Genomic DNA, 19717 nt, shown 5'->3' on the forward strand with positions numbered 1-19717 from the left:
TAAACCGCTTCCTCAGGAAAGAGGCTGGAGCTCTCCTGGGTGCTGAAACGGCGCTAGCCCTGAAAAGTCGGCCTGCCGCCTCCCGCAGCGCCCCATCTTACAGCCTCGGCTGGAACCAGCGCCGTCCCCTCCCCCCGCTCGCCGCTGCATCAAACGGGGGGAGGGAAGACGAGCTGCTCGGCAGATCCACACACGTAGATGCTCCTGCCCTGCAAGGGCCGGTGTCACCACCGCGCAGACAGCACCGGGGAAGCCGATGCTGAAGACGGGGCCCGGATCAATCGGGGTTTGCTTCTTCCCATTGTTTCATTGTTGTAGTAATAAGCCACAGCTAGGCACCCCCCAGCTCACATGCAGCCCCCCACCCCCACCCCGGCTCTCTGCCCACAACTAGCAAACCAGCTCCGCTTCCGCTTTGCAGAAGCCTTGTCCACCCGCAGAGGAGACATTTTATTAAAAAAAAAAAAAAAAAAAAAAGCGCCGAGCCAAGCGGAGCAGCCAGGGTCAGCGGCAGAGCCGGAGCGGGGGGGATCTCTCCGAGGAGCGAGCGGGCGGAGGCTTCCTCTGCAAGTCACCCCGCCGCTTGCCCTTTGCTGGTTCCCGTGCAGCCGGCGAGCTGCCCTTTTCCTCTCCCCAGGTTGCAGTTGACACACCCGGCCCGGGGAACCCCGTCTGGTGCCCCGCCCTCCCTTCCCACCTCTCCTTGAGGAGCCCGCTGCCCCCGCTCCCAAGACAGAGAGCCCCCCCTTCCCCGGTGTGATTGGCAAAGGCGGCTCCGAATCACGCCGCTGGCGGGTAAGGAGCCGGACGGGCTGTCCCAGCGGGCGGAAGGAATTACTGACACTCCTGCTTCGAGCTGAGGGTGGGGCGGCTCGTGTCTTTTCTTCTCCGGCCACCCTCAGCTGAGACCGAGGGAGAGCCGCTCAGAGCCAGCCCCCGCCTCTCCTCAGGAGACCTGAGCCCAATCGGGGAAGCTTTTTCTCACCTCAGCTGTCTTTCAGGAGGCAGATCCCATTTCTGAGCCAATACATGCTGGAGAATAGCAGGTTACCTTATTGTGTTGTCAGGCATGTGAAGAAAAGCTGGCTCTCCCCAGAGGAGAGGGTGGGGGGAAGCACTGGGCCTTAGATTTATTTTTTTTTTTTTTTGGCCAAGAAACAGGCCCAAGAAATTACATGACAATCAATGTCACCTCCAGCACTTGACAAGACAGTTATTTATGGGGAGGAGTGATCAGACACTCCATATATCATTTCGGATCCACACAGCCATTTGATGGTGAGTTCAACATGGATTTGAGAGGAAAAACGTGATTTTGCTACCAAAGCCAAGAGTGTCATTCTCTGTCAGTGGAACTTTCTCTCATAAGTGGGCCAAAAGATGTGGATTTCTGAAGCTCTTGTTTGATATTGAAGTGTATGGGTGTGTCGTCCTAAACTGTGCCTTCATCTGGGTATATGAATGCACAAGCTGTGATTATTTGTAGTCCTTAATTACCTCCAAATGGTTGGAGAGGCATGGGCTGAAGGAAGAGCTCTGATCCTAGCATGTCTGTGATCTTGGCCAAGGCTTTGAACCTCTTTCTTCAGTTTTGCCAGTTGGCAGCTGCAATAATAATAGTTGTGCCTCTGGGTGGTGTTGAGCAGATAAGTGCCTACACAACACTTTGGAGAATATTAGTGCTAGAGAAGTGCCAAAAAATGGAAGAGACATCTTGTCAACTGTTGGGTGGTTCCCTGCCATAGATTCTTCAGAGCTTTTGCCTCACTTAGTTTAAATAACTCCAGAAATGGGACTCCCACTGGTTACTTTTGGAAGACTTTTATACAGTCTAATAGACTGTATTAGGAAATGTGTTAGGCCTCATTTAGAACATCTTAAATTTACCTTTCGCCACTTCCATGCCTTTGGAAAACCCCAACCAATAATTCTCTCTTAATGTTTTTTATATCTGTCTGATATTAGAAAATCATTATTACTTAATTATTAGCCCGTGATTGTAGGTTTGTGTCCTGAAACAAGGCTGCTTCTCAGTTCCCCATAATCTCAGGAATATTTACTGACTACTTTGAGCGTGCAGCAAAACATTCTGGCTTAATGATCAGCCTAAAGAAAACAGAAGTCATGGCCCAGCCTCAACCAGGAAATATGGTAACTACTCTAGTTGTGTCCATTGATAATATATCACTCAAAATTGTTGACAAATTTTGCTACCTATGCAGTGTCATTTCACAAGATTGACTACGACACTCTGAAGTGCATTGTTGCAGCCAGCAATGCCTTTGGAAAACTTAAGCATTGTCTCTGGAACAATCAAGATGTCAGACTGAAAACAAAAAATTGATGTTTATCATACAGTTATCATCATGACACTCCTCTATGGCTGTGATAGATGGATGACTTATTGATGCCACATAAAATCTTGGACCAATTCCATCTATGATGTCTGTGACAGATAACGGGAAGTAAATGGCAATATTTGGTTCCAAACAATGAGGTCCTTCAGTGCTGCAACCCTGAAGCTTTTATAGTGAGATCACAGCTGAGATAATGTGGTCATGTGGTCCATGGCCTTCGGTAGTCAACTGTCAACTTTTTACAGAAAAATACAGACTGGAACTCGTTTTAGGGATATAAGAACATAAGAATGGCCATGCAGGGTCAGACCAATGGTCCATCTATCCTAGTATCCTGTCTTCTGACAGTGGCCAGTACCAGATGCTTCAGAGGGAATTAATAGGACAGGGCAATTATTGGATGATCCAATGGAAGATGTCCCATATCCCTAATCATTTTTGTTGCCCTTCTCTGTACCTTTTCCAATTCTAATATATCTTTTTTGAGATGGGGTGATCAGAACTGCATGCAATATTCCAGGTGTGGGCATACCATGGATTTATATAGTGGCATTATGGTATTTTCTGTCTTATTATATATATTCATTTCATAGAATCATAGAGTTGGAAGGGACCTCAGGAGGTCATCTAGTCCAATCCCCTGCTCAAAGCAGGACTAACCTCAGCTAAATAATCCCAGTGAGGGTTTTGTCAAGCCGCAGCTTAAAAACCTCTAAAGATGGAGATTCCACCACCTCCCTAGGTAACCCATTCCAGTGCTTCACCACCCTCCTAGTGAAAAACTTTTTCCTAATGTCCAACCTAGACCTCCCCCCTGCAACTTGAGACAGTTGCTCCTTGTTCTGTCATCTGCCACTACTGAGAACAGCCTAGCTCCATCCCCCCTGGAACCCCCTCTCAGGTGGTTAAAGGCTGCTATCAAATCCCCCCTCATTCTTCTCTTCTGCAGGCTAAACAAGCCTACTTCCCTCAGCCTCTCCTCATATGTCTTGTGCTCCAGTCCCCTAATCATTTTTGTTGCCCTCCGCTGGACTCTCTCCAACTTGTCCACATCCTTTTTGTAGTGGGGGGCCCAAAACTGGACACAATACTCCAAATGCGGCCTCACCAATGCCGAATAGAGGGGAATAATCACTTCCCGTGACCTGCTGGCAATGCTCCTACTAATGCAGCCCAATATGCTATTAGCCTTCTTGACAACCAGGGCACACTGCTGACTCATATCCAGCTTTTTATCCACTGTAACCCCCAGGTCCTTTTCTGCAGAACTGCTGCCTAGCTCGTCGGTCCCCAGTCTGTAGCTGTGCATCAGATTCTTCCGTCCTAAGTGCAGGACTCTGCACTTGTCCTTGTTGAACCTCATCAGATTTCTTTTGGCCCAATCCTCCAGTTTGTTTAGGTCCTTCTGTATCCTATCCCTATCTTCCAGGGTATCTGCCACTCCCCCCCATTTTAGTGTCATCTGTAAACTTGCTGAGGGTGCAATCTACCCCATCTTCCAGATCATTAATGAAGATGTTGAACAAAACTGGCCCCATGATCGACCCCTGGGGTACTCCACTTGTGACTGGCTGCCAGCTAGACATGGAGCCATTGATCACTACTCGTTGAGCCCTATGCCTCTTAACATTGTTAGCTCTTTTTGACAGCCACTGCACATTGAGTGGATTTTTTCAGAGAACTATCCGCAATTACTCCAAGATCTGTTCCTTGAACAGTAACAGCTAACAGACCCCATAAGTTTGTAGGTATAATTGGGATTATTTTTTCCAATGTACATGAATTTGCACTTATCAACACTAAATTTCATGTGCCGTTTTGTTGCCCAGTCACCCAGTTTAGTGAGATCCCTTTGTAACTCTTTGCAGTCAGCTTTGGACTTAACTATCTGAAGTAATTTAGAATCATCTGCAAACTTTTCCATCTCACCATTCACCTCCTTTTCCAGATAATTTATGAATATGTTGAACAGCACAGGTCCCTGTACAGATCCTTGGGGAACCCTGCTATTCACCACTTGGACCAGATCCTGTGCTCCACTTAGGACTAAACCAAAAATTGCCTCTCCACTTGTGGTTTCAATGACTAGCTGCTCCAAGAAGCACTCATTAAACCAAGAAAACATTATAAAGACACTCTCAAGAAGGCCAACATCCATTCTTGCAATATTAACCTGAACACGTTGGAGCTCTTAGCCCATGACAAGAACTGATGGCAGCAACTCTGTCACCTCAAACTGAAAGATTTTGAGAGTTCATGGATTGCTGCAATCAAGGAGAGATATGTGAGGCATGCAGCTAAAAGCAGTGCACATTCATCTACAATTGTCTTAACCTGTGGTCTTTGAGGACAGGGTTGTAGATTCAAAATTGGTCTTTGGTCTCATCTCAGGACCCATAATAAGTGACTGTAGCTCATTTGTCAAACTCAGTGGGAGACTCCCTCCTCATTTATATGTTATACGTAGAACTATGTTAAAAGAACATTGTAAAAGTTGTAAAAAGAAGAAGTGAAAAGATGGGAGATGCCAGAATTAAATTAACTAATTCAATTTTAATTCTTCTTCTTTGTGCATATGCGTTATAATATTGTCTTTAATTACATGATCACATGGCTATTTTTTCCACAGGACCCCTGCCTCCATCAGGATGGACAGTGCTCACTTAATGAGCAGCTATTCAATATTTTGTTTTCTCCTTACAGGTGGCCCCATGCTTTATTTGCTGCAGACTATTCAAATCTATTCTGAGGATATAATTAATGATTTCCTCAGGGGTTTTTCTTTGGCACTCATCCCTTACTTTATAATGAATTATTTTCACAACACCCCTGTGAGGTAAGCAGGGAGAGGATTATCCCTAATTTATAAATGGGAAACTAAGGCACAGAAAGATTAAGGTACAAAATATCCACTAATTTTGGGCACACAATTTGAGATGTCTAGGACCTGATTTTTTAGAATACTTAACGTTATATAGCACTTTATATGTTCAAAGGACAACTCTCATTGACTTCATTAGCAGCTATGAGTGTTCAGCAATTCTACAGATCAGACCTCAGAGCCTCAAGTAAGACATCTAGAAAATTAAGAACAAATAAGTAGTGACTACTTCTGAAAAGTATGGTTAAGTGACTTGCCCAGCATCACATATGATCTCTCTGGAAGAGGTAGGGAAAGAATCCAGTTCTCCAGGTCAGCATTCAACCGCTTTAAACATTAAACTGTCTTTTCTTTTTCTGCAATCTCCTGCCTCATTAACTCTTCCAGTTTCTGCAGGAAATGAGGCAGGATCCTATAGAAAAGTTTCCTTCCGTAGTCAACCCTGAAGGTGGGTCCTTCTTGTGAACTGAATGAGGCTGAGGTCCTGTGGAAAAAATAGTGTGTGATCATGTAATTAGAGACTGTATCATAATGCATACATAGCACTTTACATAGCAATATAGCACTTTACTTAACTTATGACTCTTTATTCCATGCAGAAGATAGAGCCTTTACCACTGCCTTCCATGTTTGGTGGTCTCTTGCTGCTGTCTTAGCGGCTTCCCATATCATTTTAGTGGCTTTCAGTTCTGCTTCTGTTATGAGTTTCCCTGTTCTCCTTGGTCTGTGTGATGTTTTGGGGTCCACCCAGACCAGTAAAGGGTTCTGTCACCACCTGCCCTATAATGCTGGATGCCCTAGTGCTGTGCAGCTGTGGTTCAATTCCCTGACACCAGTAGCCTACCTGCAAGCATAGGGTTTCATCCTGGCTCTCATCAGCCAACTTACACCTTGCAGGGTGACACCAACAGATCTTGCCATCCTGAGGTTCCCCACATACAGCCTCCTTGAGTTCTTAATTACCAGACACTCGGACCATTCCATTCTGGTTCATCACCTTCAAAGGTGTGAAACCAGTTTATTTTGGGATACATACACCACACAGTTTGCACACCAGAGATCTCTGCAGGGTAAAAATAAACAAACAAGGGTATTTAATAGAAAAACCAGTTTCCAAGATGAAATAGTAAAGGAAAACAAACACAGACAAGTTACACAAAATAAACATAATGGCACAACCATTACATTTTTATATTAAATAAAATCCTTTTTCTAATCAGAGATACCTATTGCCTTAAAATGGTATCCCAGCATACTGCCTCCTGTATGAGATAGGAGATAGGAGGGATCCAGCATTCACGTCTGCCTCCTGCCTCAAGACTGCCCCTTAACTTCTGGATAAAACAACCTCAATTCCAAGCCTGCTTTTAAAAGGCTTTCCCCCCAACCCCATTTCAGTCCATGATGCTTCGTTGCTGATCAGAGTAGAAAAACTCCTTCCTGACTTGATAAAAACAACAGGAGTCCTGTAGCACCTTAAAGACTAACAAATTTCTGCGGGTATAAGCTTTCGTGGGCTGCAACCCACTTCGTCAGATGCATGAAGTGGAAATCACAAGTAGGAGGTATATATATACATCCAAGGGTAAGAAACATAACAATGGGGAGGGCAAGTGCTAACAAAGTCAATTCAGTTAGAGTAGATGAGGCCTATTCACAACCGTTGATTAGAGGGTGAGAATGTGTGAACAGTGACAATTACTTCTTGTAATGAGATAACCATTCCAAGTCCCTATTCAGACCCGGTCTGATTGTGACAAGTTTTCATATGAGTTCCAACTCTGCAGTTTCTCGCTGAAATCTGTTTTTGAAGTTTTGAGAAACCGCAGAGCAGGAACTCATATGCAAACCTGACACAATCAGACTGGGTCTGAACAGGGACTTGGAATGGTTCTCTCATTACAAGAAGTAATTGTCACTGTTCACACATTCTCACTTTCTGATCAACCATTGTGAATAGGCCTCATCTACTCTAACTGAATTGACTTTAACACTTGCTCTCCCCATTGTTGGTTCTTACCCTTGGATGTATATATATATATACTCCCTATCTGTGATTTCCATTTCATGCATCTGATGAAGTGGGTTGCAGCCCATGAAAGCCTATGCTCACAGAAATTTGTTAGTCTTTAAGGTGCTACAGGACTCTCGTTGTTTTTGCTGTATACAGACTAACATGGCTACCCCTCTGGAACTTCTTGACTTGATGTTGTTTTCAATTTCAATTTGCCTCAGTGTTGTTACTTGTTTGATTTTAATAATAATTTGAGATTGCCAAATAAGAGACTCAACCTTGGTTTAAATAATTCCATTTATCAATTAGAAATTAATGCAGCACTACACAGAAAGAATAAATACATTAACCCCCCGAGTGTAAGGTAAGAAGCGGGGCTCTGTGTCTCTTCTCTGAAACTGGTGGGATAAACTCCCTAAATTAATTTACAAACCCTCCTGTCCTTCTTTATAGAGTGTGAGAAGAAGAATTTCTTTTTTGGCAGGAAAATACTTTTTCCATGATTAATTTTACGTCGTTTTCTGTTTTCTTAATTACTAATAGAATTTCTTTTATGGTCCTCAGTTTAGAGATTCCTTTTTGCTTACGAATCAGGTAATCTGGTCTTTATTGCTAATGGCTGTGACAACTGACAGTTCTTAATGAGTTAAAACATCTTTCAATGGGCTTGTAGCAAGGCGCTGTGGCCTTCCTTGGAACCTGGACTTGAGGAAGGTTCGAGACGCCCCTACTGGACAGAACCAGGCCCTGCAGGCCAAGCACCCGGAAGCAGAGGGGCGGAGCCAGGGCCAGGGAGGGAAGTATAAAAGGCTGGCCCACCAACTCAGCGAGGGGAAAGCTGCTGCTAGAGGCAGATATGTCTTCCCAGAGGCTGCAGTCTAGGCCTGACCCAGGCCCTGTGGCTGTTTGGAGCAACCGCACTGCCAACCGGAGCCTCTAAAGCCTGCCCAGATTGCCGGGCCCGAGTGACGGGATAGGTGCCAGGCCCGAGTGAGTGGAGAGGGCTGTCGGACCCTAGTAGCTAGGAACAGCTACCTGAGCCTGCTGGGTGGGAGAGACCCCCTGAGGCGGCACTGACTTGGAGGAGCTGCCTGACATGGGGGACCCACAGAATCGGACTGAACCTCATGGACCGGAGGAACCCCTGGGACCTTGTGACCTGGAGGAGCTGCCCTCCGCAGACGACCCTGAGGAGTTTCCAGACCTGCCACTGATTGATGGTGAGGGACTCACAGGACTCCCGCATGCCGTCTACCCCAGTGACCCGGAGGGAAGAGATTGGATGCAAGTACCTGGGGACTGGGTAGGAGGAAGTAGCTCAGGGACAGCCAAGTAGAGAGTGGCTGAGTGCATGGCCAAACCAGTCAGCCTGTTGTGGCTGGATCCCCGCTGACTGATGAGGCCTTGGGCTGGGATGCAGTGGAGTCGAGTGGGCCTGCGTCCCCCCCTACCCCTTCCCTAACCACCCTGGGAGTGCTTGGCTTCCTCTGAGCGCCCAGAGGCTACAGAGCTGTAGCAGCCCCACCTGCCAATAAGGCCGGAGGATTTAGACTATTTTGCCTGCCCTGCCTGCTTGAGGGCCGGGGGCTGTTGACTCCTTCACCAGCCCTGCCTGGCTTAAGGGCCGGGTGCTGTGGACTGCTTTGCTCACCCCACCTATTGGAAGTCTGGGGGCTACAGACTGTCCAGACTGGTGGAAAGCTGGGGCTATAGACTCCTTGCCTTGCCCCGCCTGTTGGAAGGCTGGGGGCAGTAGATTGCTTTGCTTGCCCCGTCTGTGGGAAGGCCAGGGGCTATAGACTGCTTGCCTGCCCCACCCCATCTGAGGGCCCGGGGGCACCAGACTACTTTCCAGCCCCGCCCTGTTTGAGGGCCGGGGGCTATAGAACACTTGTACTTGTCTGCCCTGCTTGAGTGCGGGGGGCCAAAGACCACCTTGCCTGCCCACCCTGCCTGAGGGCCAGGGAATAGACTGCTCGCCTGCCCCGCCTGTTGGAAGGTGGGATTGGGGACTCCTTGTCAGCCCTGCCGTACGTGAGGGCCGGGGCTACAGACTCATAATCAGCTAGGCTTATTCCCCTAGACCAAGGCACTGGGGATTTCCTCAGATCCTGGGCCCAAGGAAGGGTTGCAACGCCTGGTTGGACCTTGCAACCAGCTTACAGGGTCATTATTTCATTCATTACAGAACCCATTTGCAATAACAGGCATTCCTTGTCACCCAGTTTTGTTTATAACATACTTGTATAGACACTTTTCATTTGTTTGAGGGGTCTCTTCCCTGGACACTCAGACTATATTAGTAAAGTCAAAGTGAAAATCAGGGGTAAAAGTTACACACATTCCACTACTGAGTTTATTTTTCTTTCATCAGTTAGGTTCAATTGAAGGACAATTACCATTTTAGTTTCAATAGATACAGGCCACTAAACATATTGATACACAATGTAAAAGTGATTTTGGTTAGCATTTAAAAGAATTATGAGAGTTTAATAGACATAAAAGTTAATAATTTCTAACAATGTCTTTCTATTAACACTAATGGTCCACCGCTATCTTTTCCTATGCTAGACAATGGAAAGTTACTTGAATCCAGTTTTGTGTAAATAACTATTTTGGCAAGTGCCCCTCCCTGTTGGACTGCTCCCTGCTCTGCTATGAAGTAGAGTTGAAGTTACAACATAGTTTTCTATATATATGAATACATAAATTCATAACCATGGCCTGTATACATATTTCATACTGATTATTGAATTTAGAACATTACAGGCTTTCATAAAAGACCTCACTCAATATATTTTTTATAGTACAATAACATTGTATGCAATGTTGATTTAACTTCTTATTTTCAGGGTTTAAGTCTTCTGTTCTCCCTTTGGCGTGCCTGAGTTCTAATTGTCACATCCCCCTTGTGAGTTCGATGCCCTTTCTTTTCTAGATAGGGCATTGGCTACTTTGTTCTCCAACCCTCCAAAACGTATTATTTCCATGTCATATTCCTGTGAAGCTATGCTCCAGTGAAGCAAGCTGGAGTTGGTTCCTTTTGTTCTGTGGAGCCATACTAATGGCGAGTGGCTTGTTAACACCTTGAACTACCTATTGAACAGGTAGGGTCTGAATTGTCACTGGCAGGGCATCGTGAAATCCAGCCCCATACTGGAAGGTTAAGGGGACACTGCGGTTCCACAGTTTCCAGGCTGCACCCCAGGGGACCCCGTGACACCATATCTGTCTCTTTTTCTCTTGCTTAGTATCACTTAAATCTCTGTTCTTTGCTAATAAACTTAGGTTTGGTCTACACTTACCTGGCAGTAGTTGACAGGAGGTACGCAAGCTACACAGAGTAGCTTGCGTATCTCCCATCAACTCTTGTACTTCTGTTCTGTGCGGTGTCTTCACTGCACTGCGCTGACGGGAACTGCATTCCACTTGAGGAGGTGGTTTCAGTATGTTGACTTCCTGATTGATTGAGCGGGTCTACACTGACCCCTCAGTCGATCCAGATAAGTCGATCTGACGGTGGCGACTTTGCTGCCGTCAGTGTAGACATACCCTTAATCTTAGTTTTATGATAAATCATCTCCGTTCTGTTATATTGAAGGATAGACTGAGTCCTGAACTAAACTAACAGTCCAGTGTGTGCTCTGTCTCTTTGGAGGTAACAAACTTAATTTCTGTGAGTGTCCAGTGAGAGGGACTGGACACTGCAGAGAGACGTTTCTGGGGAACTCAGGAACTGGGGTTCACTGATTGTTTCCTGCCTGACAAGGTTTAGACTGGCAGAGACTTGAGGCATTTGCATGCTGGCAGGCAGATAAGCTGTAATGTCAGGGAGCTGACACACAGTCCAGCAGTCACAAAGCTCTCACTTGCTGAGACAGAGGGGTAGCAAAGTGGCTTACAGTTCTGGGCGTCCTGAGCAGAACGTCACATTCCCCATACACCCATGCTCCGCATTAGATTTGTTTCCTTTCCTTCCCCACTGGTTCTCTGTCCCATTCTGTCCATGTCTTCCCTCACCTCAACTCCCAGTCTGTTTCCCTCTCCTTGTATCTCCGAGACTGGAGCTCCTTGTCTCAGTCTACTCTGCCCATCCCTTTTGCAGGTCCAGCCCTTGTTTCTGCATTCAGTCAGGCAGCTTCCTCTACCATGCTGCCTGGGCTGATGGGTGTGTGTGTCATTGAGAGCACAGAAGAGACAGGTCCCTGCTGTCAGTTCAGGTGCCTGGACCTGACATAGCTCATAGCAGCCCAGAGTTTTAATTGCAGAGAAAGTCCAACTTCACCCCTTTAATCTCAGGCTGGAGCATGCCCTTTGCAGATAGAATCTTGGGGGAATTAGACACTAAAATCTACGTATTGACTACTGGGCAAGTATGAACTGTGATTTTTCAGAGGTTTATAACATGACCAAATTTCGGGAGATTTTCTCAGGAATGACAAAAGTTATAGTCATGGCACAAAGACCACCCCTGTGCATATTTCAAGTTCCTGTTCCAAAGCATGGGGCGAGAGAGATTTTCAAAGTAAAGGATGCCCGCAATTTTTTAAGATGAGGAAAACAATGTATTTTTCTCAGCCTTTTTCTCAGAAATAGCTGAAACATTTGGGCTGACATTTTCCAAGCAATGTGTCTTCCTCAGATTGAATTTTTATGAAAAATTTCAGCCAAAACTGTTGTTTGCCAAAGTTCTATGCAACTAGAAACAGGCTCTTATAACAGAAAGTACAAGGCAACCTTAATAATAGATTGTTTTACCAGCCCTTCTTATAATATAAAAGACATAAAAACCAAGAAAAAAGAAGAATCCAGTTATAAATAAATAAATAAATAAAAAGGGCTAATTCTTAATTAAATACGTCATTTCTTTTAATCTTGTCTTATAAAACAATCCCTACTGTCCATGTAACAAACATAGTTAGGCAAAAATCTCAGTTGCTTGCTGTCTGGTAGAAGAAAAAATAGTGTAACACTGTGTTATAAGTGAACCATGATCACAGTTTGAAATATAATCATGTGCTCCTTTCATTTACTTATGCAACACTGCAGCACTGAAATGGTCCTGTGCTTTTACATTTGTACTAGCATCGCTCTCCTTCTTAAATCACCCACTTGACTGGGCACAGGGAATCAAAAAAACCACCCTAAAAGATCAATCTAAAAGATAATTGGATAAACCGGCCCCAGAAGCTGTCACCATTAGCTGTCCTGCATGGCATTAACTTCACATGCTGGGATGTTATAGGTTTGTTGTTAAACCGCTATTAAAGCAGGATGGAATCTGGGTCAAGTTAGGCTTCTATACTGCCAATGTTGTACATAGTGACCACAATACAGTTAAAAGTGACACCATCAGGAAGCTGAATAATGGTCTTATACAGTTTCTCTTTATTTCTTCTGGATATAGGTAAATGATGGTTTAACAATAAATGAGAATTATATATATGAAATATTTATCTCTACATGCGGCATGTGAGGCAGACTTTCAAGCCGACTGCAAATTTGCTGATCCTGCAAATACATCACCTGCCCTTTTCACTACGTAGGTCAGTTTCCACGAACATGATTTCTGTGCAAAAAAAAAACTTTTCCATTGCAGGAGAGTGAGCAGTATATTGTTTTAGATTCCACACTAAGCACTCATATTATCTCAGAGCGTCCGTTTTGAACTCCGATTTCTAAATGAAAACCAGCAATCTTGTTATCCAGGTTCTAACACCTTAGAATCATAGAATCATAGAATATTAGAGTTGGAAGGGACCTCAGGAGGTCATCTAGTCCAACCCCCTGCTCAAAGCAGGACTAACCTCAGCTATATCATCCCAACCAGGGCTTTGTCAAGCCTCAGCTTAAAAACCTCTAAGGATTGAGATTCCACCACCTCCCTAGGTAACCCATTCCAGTGCTTCACCACCCTCCTAGTAAAAAACTTTTTCCTAATGTCCAACCTAGACCTCCTGCCCTGCAACTTGAGACCGTTGCTCCTTGTTCTGTCATCTGCCACCACCGAGAACAGCCTAGCCCCATCCTCCCTGGAACCCCCTTTCAGGTAGTTAAAGGCTGCTATCAAATCCCCCCTCATTCTTCTCTTTTGCAGACTAAACAAGCCCAGTTCCCTCTGCCTCTCCTCATAAGTCCTGTGCTCCAGCCCCCTAATCATTTTGGTTGCCCTCCGCTGCACTCTCTCTAACTTGTCCACATCCTTTTTGTAGTGGGGGGCCCAAAACTGGACACAATATTCTAAATGCGGCCTCACCAATGCCGAATAGAGGGGAATAATCACTTCCCGTGACCTGCTGGCAATGCCCCTCCTAATGCAGCCCAATATGCCATTAGCCTTCTTGACAACCAGAGCACACTGCTGACTCATATCCAGCTTTTTATCCACCGTTACCCCCAGGTCCTTTTCTGCAGAGCTGCTGCCCAGCTCGTCGGTCCCCAGTCTATAGCTGTGCATGGGATTCTTCCTTCCTAAGTGGAGGACTCTGCACTTGTCCTTGTTGAACCTCATTAGGTTTCTTTTGGCCCAATCCTCCAGTTTGTTTAGGTCACTCTGTATCCTATCCCTACCCTCCAGGGTATCTACCACTCCCCCCAGCTTAGTGTCGTCCGCAAACTTGCTGAGGGTACAATCTACCCCATCCTCCAGATCATTAATGAAGATGTTGAACAAAACCGGCCCCAGGACCGACCCCTAGGGAACTCCGCTTGTGACCGGTTGCCAGCTAGACATGGAGCCATTGATCACTACTCGTTGAGCCCTATGCTCTAGCCAGTGTGAAATAGAACACATTATTCATGGATTTCTTTTTTATTCAGGGCCAAGCAAAGAGTTTAGAATATCCTTAAAGATACTATCCAAATAACCCCCAATCCCCAGCATGCTTATGACATTTCAGTTTTCTTCATTTAAGGCCTGACTCAAAACCCACTGAAGTTAATGGAAAGACTCTCACTGACTTCACTGGGTTTTGCATTGACTCTTAATCTCTTAATTTGATTATAATATTTTGCCGAGGGCTAATTTCTTTGCTTTGACCAGACACTTTGGAATTCATTTAAGTAAGTCCACAGGAGGAATGCTCTTTTAATGTCCTTTTTATTCTTGTGAAAAGGACAAAATAGAGGTCTAAGTAAATTCTTTTTATTTGTGTGACTACCCCTAGCATAACCTACCCTTGCTTCATTCAGGGCACCAGATGGACCTGTTCTGGGGTAGAATTAGGATTGTGTATTAAAGGACGTTGTTTGTAGGAGTCTGCAGTATTTGTTGAGGAAATGGAAGGGGTGTAGTGAATGAGGCAGTGGATTTCTGGAAGACAAAAGGATGATGTCCTGGTTAAGGCTGCTGAATGTCACCCCAGAAAGTTGGATTCTAATGCTGTCTCTGCCACAGAGTCTCTCTGTGATGGTAGGCAAGTCAGTTAAACCAAAGTTTTCAGAAGTGGCCATTAACTGTATGCTCCTCAGTTTCTGAATGCTCATCTTGATACCCTGGAGCCTGATTTGCAGAAATGCTGAGTTCTCACAACTGCAAGTGAAATCAAGGGAAGCTATTCTTTGAAGATATAAAGTGCTATCTAATGCTAAATATGAAAAATCAGGTTCTATGTGTCTAGAATTGGGCACCCAGAAGTATTGGACACTTTTAACCTTTACTTTTACTCTTCTTCAGCTCCTCCTCTGTAAAATGGAGATAATAACACCCGCCCACTTTCACAAGGGTGTTGTGAACATAATTTAATTAATGTTTGTCAATCATGTATATGCTACAGTGATGAGTGCCACAGAAAAACCCATGAGGAAGTTATTGCATCCATTGTCAGATCAGGGTTTGAATAGTGTGCAGTAAATAAAGCATAGGACCAGACACTGAACAATGAGGACAAGACAAAATATTGAATAGCTGCTCATCTTCTCTCCAGGGGGAGAACTGTGTGTGCACTGTAGTGTTTTGATTTAGCAGAGGGTTTTTTGTTCAATTTAATTTTTTTTATGGACACCCTGCTATGTGTTTATATTAGAAAAGGCAAGGTCAACAAATGCCCCCGCATTTGGAGCAAAGGTTGGTAAGGGTTGTGATAGTCCTTAGTTCCTGTGGGACCTTGCTCCATGTCCTGGGACTGGCCTCTGAGCAGACTTTGCCTCCTGGTGGGATGGTAGTATCTGGTGAAGAGTAAGTAGCCCTTAGGCTTGAATAGTGGCCATGGAAGATGGTGGTGAAACTGCTTTAGGGTCCTGTAGTTGCATTGTGGGATGGATGGGCTCTATATCACTCAAGTTTACAATGAAAAGATCTTACAGCCTGTCCTGGGACTGTACTACCTTCCCATTATGCCTCATGTATGGTAGGACATCTCCTTTAAGGGAGGTAATATTGGGGTAGCTGTGGCTAAGAAGAATGCATAGTATTGCTGCTCTAATGGTGTGAGATGTGAGGGCTACCAGGTGCACATACCAGCTGTGAAGGTCACAGGTTTATCATTGATTCCCTGGATCCATGCAGATCCACAAAGATCAGCAGCCATTGGGGCAGGATCCAATGGCCTGTTCCATAACAGGTAACTCCAGCCCCTGATTGAACAATGTGGAGGAATCTCTCTATGAGGGAAACCTAGCAGAGATTTCCTTCCCTTGTGTCCCTTCACGCAGATTTAATTTGGGAGGAGGCTTTGTAGACAATAAGTGCCAGGTTTTGCATTTTGGGGCACCTCCTATCTCTTCTCCTTGCCCCTTAATTGCCCCTCTCCTTTCCCATTTCCTTCACTAATACACTCCCAAATTAAGGTCACGTGGGCAGGAAGCTGATGATCAGAGAGCATGTTGGTCTATAACACTCAGAGTAGGCAGAGCTAGCTAAATTTAATGCACTAAAGGCCTGACTCAAAGCCCAGTGAAGACAATAGAGCATGTCACAGTCTTAGGCTATGTCTTCACTGGCGGCAGCAAATTCGCCGCCGTCAAATCGACTTATCTGGATGGACTGAGTGGTCAGTGAAGACCCGCTCAGTGGATCCAGAAATCGATGTATTAAGACCACCTCGTCAAGTGGCGCAGCGCATTGAAGACGGAGCGCAGAACAGAAACACAGAAGTCAATGGGAGTTACTCAAGTTTTTTGCGTAGTTTGCGTAACTCTGGTCGACTGCCACCGAATCTTTGAGGTAAGTGTAGACAAGCCCTTACATTCTACCCTGGCCTATCTTGCAAATTGGAGGGTCACACACAAATTGGGTTCCTTCAGTCACAGACTTTTGGAGATCTCAAGAAGCTGGCTCTGGGAAGAAACAGGTACATTTTTATTGCTGAAGCTGTAAAAATATGATTTAACTCCTCTCTTGAACTCTGGAGCACTGCATTATTTCTGAATTATGTCTCCTGAGGGAACATTCCTTCTCTGTGAAAACGAGTGAGTTGTTCTAATTTGTTTGATCAAATGAATGCAATTTGTGCCAAGGAGTCGTTGGCCTGAAAGGTATATGCAAAGCACTACTGAAATACAGCAACTGGCTTATTACATTTTGACAAATAATTGTTCAAAAGAAAAAAAGTAATTGCCTTAAGTACTGAAGGCTTGTATTGTAGCTTGGATGCTGTATCACTCACACTGGGTGCCAAGGAATGGGCTGTGTGCTGGTTCTATCTGTGTGGGACTGGGAGGGAAGACATCCAATCTCTCCAGTTGGTAGAGGAACTAGTGAAGCCCTAACCCTGCAGTAGTCCCTATGTTGCCTGTGTAACAGCTCTATGGCACCTATGCTGCCTAGTGGTGTGTGCCTGTCCTGCCCTTTTTGACTGCCTTGTGCCCGGTTCTCAACATTCTCTTCTTGCAGCTCTGTATGGTTCCCTCATGGAGCTATGCTCCATGACATATAACAGGTGCTCACCGCAAATTCTGCCTTCATCCCCCTATGCCTAATGGAACCATAATGGGTCCTTCCCACCCATGGAGAAGGAGGCAGAATGACACAGCGTTGCCATCAGTATATAATGTACACAGCTTTCTCTATTGCATGGCTGTATCCTTTTTGTAGTCTGGAATTCAAGTCTGGAATATCAATGTAATCACTATGGCCAGAAGGAATGAGCCTGCTGCAGTGAATCATCAGAAAAAGAAGTAAAAGTGAGTCTTATTAAACCACAGAACTTGAAAGGCCACAAGCTATTATTCATGTGAGCTAATTCAACAAGCCAATTAAAGCAGTAACTCACTTTTATCTTCTTCTGGTGCTAAAAAATTCCTGTTCAACTTCTGATTTTGTATTCAGTCAAATAATATTATATTCTAGTCATGTAAAGACTCTGACTTTAGTCTGAAAATTAAAAAGAGTAAAAGCTGCCTTCCTTAAACACCTACTCCATGGTGCTTAGCTATTGAAACAGTCAAGCCTGTAAGATGACGTTGTGCTTGGAGATCCTGGCAATTCATTGGCTGGGTGGGCTTGGGTAGGGATCGATTTTTATTCTGAATTCTAAAACTTTATTCCTTGGGTGCAAGTAACATCCTAAATTTTCTCCAAAAACAAGACTTTTGTGATTTAATTTATTCATGCTCCTTCAGTGATACTGGCAAAAATAGATGTTTGGATGGAAACCTACAGATTACAGGTTCTAATCCAACTCAGGACAGCAGAAGTATAAAATCATTACCACAGGAACACAAGTAGATGAGGGGGGTTTCAGAGCAGTTCCTAGGGAAGAGACGCTTCCATCTCCCAGAGACTGAGAACTGAATGAGCAAGAAGAATGACGCACACCCTATTGCTTGTATAGATAGCCCATCCAGCTCAAATCTGAAGAAGAGGCATATTGGCAGAAGAGTTCCAGAGGGGTAGCTGTGTTAGTCTGTGTACAGGAAAAACAACTTGAATTCTGTAGCACTTTAAAGACTAACAATTTTAATTTCAGTAGGCATAAGCTTTCGTGAGCCTCAGCTCACTTCCTCAGATGCAGTTGGTAGAAATGATACAACAAAATAAGAAACAGAAAATATATAGAAGGCAACATTTACATATCCAATGGAAGACTATTCTGCTTCAGGGCAACTTGTAAGGTTTCAAAATTTGTTTTGTTGCCCAGGTCAGATTGGCAATGTTTCCCCCCCACCCCCCACCTTCTTCTGCAGAATGGGCTGTGGGTCACTTCCTGGTTTGAAGTAGAGAAAATGGTGGATTCACTGTAACTTGAAGTCTTTAAATCAATATTTGAGGATTTCAGTAACTCAGCCAGATGTTATGGGTGTATTACAAGAGTTGTTAGGTGAGGCTGTGTGGCCTGTGGGGTACAGGAGGTCAGACTAGATTATCATGATAGTGCCTTCTGGCCTTAGACTCTGTGAGAAAACAAAACCTTTTGGACATTTTCATGAAATGGAATTGTGTAGAAACATCTATTTTTTGATTGAAAAGATCAAGTTTTCAATTGGGGCCTCTCTCTCTCTCTCTCAGTGACTGGAAAGTCCTCCCTGGACTCAGAAACCTTTGTGTTGAAAACTTTGCCAAAATTGATAAATTTCCACAAAACTTTTTGGCTTTGACAAAACAGCACATTTTGACAATAACAAACCACTTCATCAAAATTTTCCCTACCCAGCTCTAATCATATTGATGTGCTGTGATATGAGGGATTTATAAGTATTCAGAAAAATATTTTGGCAAGATTTCCAAAATACTGGGTGCATAAGATAGCTTCCTAAATCCATATTACCTGCCTACATAATTCTCCTGACTTTCTAAAGTGCTGAGCAACCACATCTTCCGTTGACTTTAATGGGAACTACCTGATGTTCAAGACACTTGAAAATCAGGCCATTTATTTAGATGCCTAAATTTGGAGTTGGGTGCCTAACTTTAACTCAGTTTAAAAAATCTTGGCATAAGGAAAGTTATTTTTGTTTTGTATAGAATTATTCACACTGATATTTTAGAAATACAAGTATCCCTTCCAAATGCTAAATTTCAATATTTAAGACAAGGTATACATCTTATTTCTCAAAATGTTTGGATTCCTTCTTGGGATGCGGCAGGAAATAAAGATGATAAACTAACATCACTGTGACATACCATGGTACAATCGAGACTAATGAGTAGCTGTGTCACCCCTGTCCTTTAACCTGGGGAGTCCTTTACAATGATATGTGCTCTAGCTTCCAGCCTACACTGCTCACAAACAGCCTCCAGCATGCAAGACACTCCCAGCTATGTCTGTGTGTGTCCTGCAGCCAGCCAGCCAGCCATACTTTGGCTCTTACCAGCCTTGGGTATCCTGCAGAGTGACCCCAGGAATGTATGACCAATACTGCCCAGCCCTCTCCTGGACAATACAAGTTTATATAAAGTCTGTTATTTCTTAAATAGAAATAACATACACACAATTTGACACCCCAAATAGGGTTTCCCAAACACTTCAATTTAAACACACTGGGTTAGATAAAACAGTAAAACAAGTTTATTAACAGTAAAGAGAT

Source organism: Emydura macquarii, unplaced genomic scaffold (assembly GCF_026122565.2).
Source record: "Emydura macquarii macquarii isolate MOO-44397 ecotype Brisbane River unplaced genomic scaffold, CSIRO-AGI_Emac_v2 contig_1477, whole genome shotgun sequence".
NCBI lineage: Eukaryota > Metazoa > Chordata > Testudines > Chelidae > Emydura > Emydura macquarii.